Genomic DNA, 7,354 nt, shown 5'->3' with positions numbered 1-7,354 from the left:
GCCACATAAGTGATTTTATATTTTTAAGTAGCCACGTTTAAAAAAATTGAAGTAGGTCAAATTGATAGTACATTTTATTAACCCAATATATAAAACTTTGCTTAAATCTGTAATCGATCTAAAAATGGTTAATGAGACATGTTGTGCATTTTTGTACCGAGTTTTCAAAATCAAGTGTTTAAATTACACTTACAGCACCTCCTTTTTTTAAAAAAAATTTAATATTTATTTTTGAGAGAGAGAGAGCTGAGGAGGTGCAGAGAGAGGAGACACAGAATCCGAGGCAGGCTCCAGGATCTGCCCCAAGCGGGACTCCAACTCATGAAGCGTAAGATCATGACCTGAGCTGAAGTGGACACTTAACTGACTGAGCCACCCAGGCGCCCCACACTTACAGCACATCTTGATTCACACAAGCTACCTTTCAAGTGCTCAAAAACCACATGTGGTCAGTGGGTACTGTTCTTAACAGTGAAAACACAGCCAATCGAAAACATGAATGGTGTATCTGAAGAACTATGCATACTCTCACCACCACCTCAGCCCTTCACCGGTTTATAATTTCCATCCCCAACCCTCCCCCTCCCCCCCACCCCCTTCCCCCCCCAACCCCCAAGCCAAGTTGGGAGGAAGAAGGGAAGGATGTGTCTTTAACAATCACCTTGGAAACCCAAATCCATTTCCCCCCATAGAAACAATAACCAACACAATAGTTCTCTGGCTGACTGGCATTAAGGGTTAAAAAGGCTTTCCTGGAGAGGAAGGTCTGGGAACTTAATCACCATTTAGAACATCATATCCAGGAGATACTGTGGTCCGACTTCCCAGCACTCACACAAAGGGGCTGCCTGGATCTCTCATTTACATTCTTAGGAAAAGGGAACCAGAGGCCATGTTTACAAAGAGTTCTCCGTGTAAGGGCTTACACCAGAGAGGTCCCATCTTCACAGCTGTCAGTCCCCCATACTGAGGGTCCTTCGATCCTGCCCTTCTCTGGGAAGCACGTCTCTCCCACGTCTGACCACTCTGTGAAACTAAGAACCCTGTCTCGGGAGCAGCTCTGATTACCTTCCCTAAGCACAGGCAAACCGAGAAGGACAATTTTCGCCCTTTCCCTACATGTGCCCTGCCCTTCTGCCGTCCCGTGCACCCCAGTCCCAACCTCAAGGCCAAAAGCTCTCAAGTGGTCAGCACTAATGCAAAACTAGGTAATTTCAACGGATGTTTTTTGGGTCGCCTCCTGCCTTTCATTCTGCCCTCTCCCTAGCCCGCCTCAAGGCAGGCTCCTGTGAATAACCAAACAAACGCACAGACGGCAAGCTTTGCCCCATTTCTCTTTAAATCCATCTCATAGCTCTTCATCCCAGGAAAAACGTGCAAACTCTAGCTCGGAGGTTCCAAAGTCCCTTTGTGGTCCAGTCTCAGCTGGTTACAATCCTGACCCGGTAAACTGAATTCACACCACTGCATCCTACCCCACCATCTTCCCTCACCTCCGATCTGTTAAGAGTCCACTGTTCTTTGGGCACCTGGGTGGTGCAGATGGTTAAGCGTCTGACTCTTATTTTTTATGTTCTTATTTATTGTTGAGACAGAGAGAAACAGAGCATGAGTAGGGGAGGGTCAGAGAGAGAGAGGGAGACACAGAATCTGAAGACAGGTTCCAGGCTCTGAGCTGTCAGCACAGAACCTGATGCGAGGCTCGAACCCACGAACCGTGAGATCATGACCTGAGCCGAATTCGGCCGCTTAACCAACTGACCCACCCAGGCGCCCCCAGCGACTCTTGATCTCGGCTCAGGCCATGATCTTGGCTCAAGTCATGATCTCACAGTATGTGAGTTAAAGCCCTGCATCAAGCTGTGTTGATGGTGTAGAGCTTGCTTGAGATTCTGTCTCTCCTCCTGACACCTGCGCATGCTCACTCTCGCTCTCGCTCTCTCTCAAGATAAACAAACTTAAAAAGAGTCCACTGTTCTTGACACACCCCATACTTTAATCCACTTTTTCCAGTCACCTTTATCCAATGTCCATTCTCAAGAACTTTCTTTGATGACTAGGACCGTGTTTTTTTACTCTGCTGGTCTCCCCCTGGGCCAGGTCTTTCAAGCCTATGTCATAGGCCCCTGTAACAAACCTGGTCCAGAGAGGGTGCTCAGTGAACCTACAGCAAATGAACAGCTAGACTGCTACAGTAGCAATCCACTGTCAGCCTTCTCTTCTGGAAACACCATTTGATCATATCACCACAGCGGTGACAAAGATCAGACCAACAGTTAACCTGCAGGGGAGGAAGGGATCGCAGTTCGAAGAAGCAAGAAGCGTTTCCTGAGTTGATGGAAATGTTCTGTATCTTGGTCTGGGGTGGTGGTTACATGAATGTATAAAGTTGTAAAAATGCATCAAGTCGTTAAGATTGATGTGTTTAGTATATGTTATGCTTCAAGAAAGAAAGGGGATGCATCAATGTTGGTCTTGCAAAAAACACAATTCTACCACATTGTATACCTGAAGCTAAGTGAAAATACTAGCTGTGAATGTTAAACACGTCAAATCATTAACAAGGATCACCCTCTGAGGAAGAGGAGTAGAAATGGGAGCGGGGACTGGGTAGCTGTCACACTTACATATCCCTTGAAATCTTTTTTTCTATTCACTGAGTACCTGCTAAGGTCTAGGCACTCCCTTAAGGGCCCAGGGTACAAAGAGAAGTTCAATATGTGCCCTTGAAAGAGCTCACACTAGGGAGGCCAACACGAACACTGGGAATCACCACATGACATGCTAATTGCTACAGTTAGGGTCTGCACAGTGTCAGGAGGGTCTGCACAGTGTCAGGAGATCAGAGTGGGAGCTGTCGCACTGTTGGGAGTATGGGTGGGGCTGAGGGGCAGAATGACTTTTGAGAATATAGATTTGGGGATATTAACCTCTATCAGATTTGGAGATGATGTGCAAGTATTTGATCCCATTCGGTAGGTAGGTTGCCTTTTCATTTTGTTAATGGTTTCCCTTCCCTTTTCTTATTTCAAAATAACTATCATCCCATGCTTCGAATGGCCAGTGAGGAAGGTGAAAAGGAAGCAAGGTCAAGGGAGACACAGATCATCACAAAAGTGGGCGCACCGCCTTTGTGGCATTTTGCGTTTGGAGCGCACCCGCTATCTAGTCTCCGGTTCCTCTCACGGGGGTCCTGTTGCTACTGTTTCACCCAAAAGCACTTCCTTAGCTGCCAAAGCGAAAGGCTCCCCTACAAGTCACTCTTTTGTCCAAATAAGGCCCATAAAATATACTCATGGGCATATGAAAAAGTTATGCCTTCGTTAAAATGCCAATAAACGTTGGGAACACTGATCATTTAAAAAGCTCAAACTTACTCCCTAAATCTGTAAGCCAACGAGCGGCCCTTGGTGATACATGTTGACAAAGGCAGGCAGATACCAGAAAAGACAACTAGTTGCTACAGGATGTGAAAAAAGCATCACACAAGGGAAAATTTCACTTTTTCCAATGCTCTATGTTTTCAAATTACGGACTTGGGCTATTTCTTTGAAACATCTCTTCCTATTTATAAAAAAACAAACAAACACTTCTGCCCACTATTTATACACGTGTTTCAACTATTTCTAGAAAAGTGACTCAAGTTTATGCTAAAAAAGCATTTCCTTCCATAAAAAAGATATCGTTCTTAAGAACATCACTTCAAACGTCAAACTATTTTGAAAATTTATTATGTTCTCCAGTCTCAGGGTTCACTTGCTTCTTGGTCCCCTCAATTTGGTCGGAGCTGGTAGCACCGACAAGCTTACCTCAGCTGTTTTTCACTAAATAAAGGGAAATTATGATTCATGGCAAAACAAAACATACAAGGCTCCAGAACCTCAGCCAAAACTACGAAGAATGATCATGCAAAACAAAGCCCACATTTAAAAAAATTTTTAATGTTTATTATTTTTTTGAGAGATAGAGACAGAGAGTGAGTAGAGGAGGGGAAAGAGAGAGGGGAGACACAGAATGTGAAGCAGGCTCCAGGCTCTGAGGTGTCAGCACAGAGCCCAACATGGGGCTCAAACTCACGAACTGCAAGATCATGACCTGAACTGAAGTCAGACGCTTAGCCAATTGAGCCATCCAGACGCCCCTAAAGCCCACTTTTTAAACTGATGTATTCATCTTATATGGATACCCTAGAAATTTTATTTTATTCTTTTTAATTTTTTAATGTTTTTTATTTATTTTTAAGAGACAGAGAGAGACAGCGCAAGCAGGGGAGGGTCAGAGAGAGAGGGAGACACAGAATCGGAAGCAGGCTCCAGGCTCTGAGGTAACAGTCAGCACAGAGCCCAATATAGGGCTCGAACCCACGAACCGTGAGATCATGACCTGAGCTGAAGCCAGATGCTTAACCGACTGAGTCATCCAGGGGCCCCAAGATACTCTAGAAATTTTAAAATATTAAACATAGTTTCATCTGAGCTGTGTACACTAAAGATACCGGTATGTAAAAGTAGTGTTAACACTTGTAATGCTATGTATGAAACTTGTCTACAAAGCAATGCTTGAAACAGATGGAACACAAAATGCTTGCATTCTACATGCTTCCTATATGGTCCCCAAATCAAACCTCATTCCATCCACGCCAAGCTGACTGCAAGTAACAGGTATGACGAAAAGAGCACAAAGCCATTCCTAAGGGATGTGCCGTAAGAGGCCACTAAGTCCTAGGTGAAATACTATATTCATGTACTCAACAGTATACATCAGAGAAAAATTCCAGTCACTGTAACTTTTCACAAGATTTATTGTCAGAGCCTGTAAGTGGATACACTGGGAATAGTTCCACGCCTATTAGAAGAAAAAAAAAACCCTCCCAACCAAATGCACAACTCATACCTGTTACACACCGACAGCACTGAATCTCTCAGTTGGAAAAAAATTTTTTTTTTGTTCTGCAATGTTTGGAGCTGAATAGAACCAAGACCTGCGCAATAACCAGTTATTTTGAGAAGAGATAAACAATGACCCTCCAACTGTAGAGCAATTGAGAAATTCAGTTCATACTATTCTGCAGAAAAATAAGCTACCAGTAAAGCCCTATGTGACATCACTTGGCCGATGGGACCCAAACTCTTAACGAAGAGTGAAGTTTTGAGTAGGAACTAAGATTCCTGCTAACAATCAAAGAAAGGCCTATTTGATAATCAGTGTGACAGAAAACAGACCTTTCTGGCTCCCAGCTATTAGCTAATGAAAGCCTCCACTAACGTTTAAGAAAAATTCACCAGATGTTCTAAAATTTCAGGCCTTCCCAGATGCCTAGATCCTAAAAGCCAAAGAACAAATAGTTACCACATGCTGAGGGGAGGGGTGGGGTTGGGGGCAGAGCACTGGTGGAGGAGACCTAGAAAAATAAAATGCTACCGAAGATGCACATCATTAGTGATTCACTGACGAAGGCAACATGACAAGAACACCATTAAGATGCCTAACCTTTAACCATGTTCTAGCACGTCATTATCATGTGAGACTGAAATGAAAAACCTGAACAAACCTTTGAAAAGCCTCAAGACTAAAGAATAAGATAATTAATGATCCGTAATTAAAAGTATTACACAGAGTGCCTTCTCATACCCGATCTACAGAAGGAAACAAAGATCAAATTCAATTCGGAAGGATGCTTTTTTTTTCCCTAAAGGGGAAAAAATGTGATCTGTAACATGACAGGATTAAGAGAGCTAACAGATGAAATTTCCGCTAAAGACAAAGTCCAACTTTTCCCCTCTGTTCATAGAACTATCTGGAGCCTCTAAAATACCATGGATAAATTATACGGCCACTAAAAATTTTAAGTATGAAGAGTATGTGGCAACCCAGAATAATTCATGGGACAAAATAGGTGGGAAAAGCAGAACACAAAGTAATATGTATACTGTGATAAAGATGCTAGGTAAAAACAAAAAAAAAGTCATCATGGTTGTTAAGGAGGGGGGAGGGTGGGGATAGGGTGGGGAGGTAAGACTTTCTTTTTCCTTTCCAAAGATGCTGTAAATATTGCCACGGAATGTTTCCAGGTCAAAAGCAACAACACTTTTAAACGACGTCTTGGCATTTCAGAAAAATGTTAAGTAAGTTATCCTTTAAAGAAAAAAAAAAGCTACACTGCTTTGTGGTTTATCCTTTTTACTACTTCAAATTAAGGCGAATTTCAAATGGCCCCGCTACAAATGGTGGGTTCTTATCTGTATTAGTACTCAAAGGGTGTTCAGCCTTAGGACGTACAAACATCTGCTTTTCTATGTGGAAAAAAATGGTCACACCCTTTTGGGAAACTGACATTTTTTAAAAGCTTGTGGCATTCTGGAAGCATTCTACTGCTTTAAAATAGATAAATCACAAACTGAAAAACAAAGCCTCCAAGCCAGAACAGTTTGAAGGGGGAACCTAATAATCAAACTGTTAACCCCAGCAACGGGTTACAAAATTAAAGCCTCCCTTCGGTTTAATTTCCGAAGGCGCACTCTCTCACGCCGACTCTTCAGTTTCGTAGGCTCCATTCTTTTTAGACACTTCCCTCGGCTGAAACGGATTACAACCTGTCCAACTGCCGCTCCCCAGCACAATTAAGATAATTCTGAGAAAAAGAAGGCGTCTAGCGAAAGACGTCAAGGATTATGGTAATATATTTTTGAAATTTCAACGTGCAAGCAGGACTCTTATGCAGGTTGACTTAAGAGTCTGAGTCCTAGTTTATCGGGCTGCTGCAGGCAAGGCAGTTCTTTTATCTCCTCGTCATTTGGAACATAAATTACCCCCACGGAGGTTAAATCCTCCCTACTATTCGCCTGCAGGTCAGAATCCCGTGGATCGAATCCTCACATTGGACTCCTGCAGCCTCGCGCAGTCGAGTCCCCCCCCCCCCCCGCCGCCCCCACCCTTCCTTCCTTTCTTTCTTCTCCGCGGACAAATCCCTTACGTGGCTAACAGCAACCTAATTTAGGATGTAAATAGGTAGGCCAGGTCCCTAAAAAGCTCGGCCCCCAGTGAGTTCCGATCCGCTCGTCCCCGCCCCAGCCCTTCGCGGTTTCGGCGGAGTCTGCAAGGAAACACTAAGGACCGTAAGGTGCCTGAGATCGGGCTCGAGCGGACCGACCCCGGGGGAGAAATGATAAGTTTCTCCGGGTCGGGGGTGGGGGGAGGCTAGCTCCTCGGGCAGATCTGCCATCGCGGGGGGCGGGGAAGAGACCACAGACGTGCACTGGCTCCGGCTCCTCTCCGAAGGCAGGCGGCTGGCTCTGCCACGCTCTCAGCAGGAAGAGGAGCGGAGCGGGAGGAAGAGGGGGAGGTGTCGGGGGGG

The 7,354-nt window shown here is 44.5% G+C and overlaps 1 protein-coding gene across 9 annotated transcripts in view; it reads right to left on the bottom strand.

The window, feature by feature from the left end:
- LOC115283931 (integrator complex subunit 6-like) overlaps nt 1-7,354 on the bottom strand; it is a 52,596-nt gene that overhangs the window by 44,379 nt on the left and 863 nt on the right. The gene's annotated exons all lie outside the window — the stretch shown is intronic.

The sequence above is a fragment of the Suricata suricatta genome, chromosome X (genome assembly GCF_006229205.1).
Source record: "Suricata suricatta isolate VVHF042 chromosome X, meerkat_22Aug2017_6uvM2_HiC, whole genome shotgun sequence".
In the NCBI taxonomy this organism is placed as follows: Eukaryota; Metazoa; Chordata; class Mammalia; order Carnivora; family Herpestidae; genus Suricata; species Suricata suricatta.
The sequence above is the reverse complement of the archived record's forward strand: the minus strand, read 5'-3'. Positions and strand labels throughout refer to the sequence as shown.